The following is a 565-nucleotide window of genomic DNA, read 5'->3' on the forward strand; positions in this document are numbered from 1 at the left end:
AAAAAATTTCTTGAAACAATGAAACTAGAAGTGCATCATACCAAAATCTATAGGATACTGCAAAAGCAGTACTAAGTGGGAAGTTTACTGCAATCACTGCTTACATCAAAAAGTTGGAAGATCTCAAATAAATAGCCTAACATTACACATTACAAGAATTACAAGACATGACAAGAATCTAGAAAATAAGAACAATCCAACCCAAAATAAGCAGACAGAAAGAAAGAATAAAAATCAGAGCAGAACTAAATAAAATAAAGTCAAAAAATTACACAAAAGACTGACCAAACAAAAAGTTATTTTTCTGAGAAAATAAACAAAAATGACTAACCATTAGCTAAACTAAGCAAGAATAGAAGAGTGAATACCCAAATATCAAAGATTAGAAATGAAAAAGGAGACATTACAACTGATTCCACAGAAGTACAAAGAATCATTAGAAACTATTATGCACAACTTTGAAACAAATGCCAACAAATTTGAAAATTTAGAGAAAATGTATAAATTTCTGGACACCTACAACATAACAAGACTGAACCAAGTGAAATTGGAAACCCAAACAGAA

Source organism: Galeopterus variegatus, unplaced genomic scaffold, assembly GCF_000696425.1.
Source record: "Galeopterus variegatus unplaced genomic scaffold, G_variegatus-3.0.2 Scaffold1304, whole genome shotgun sequence".
Taxonomy (NCBI): Eukaryota; Metazoa; Chordata; class Mammalia; order Dermoptera; family Cynocephalidae; genus Galeopterus; species Galeopterus variegatus.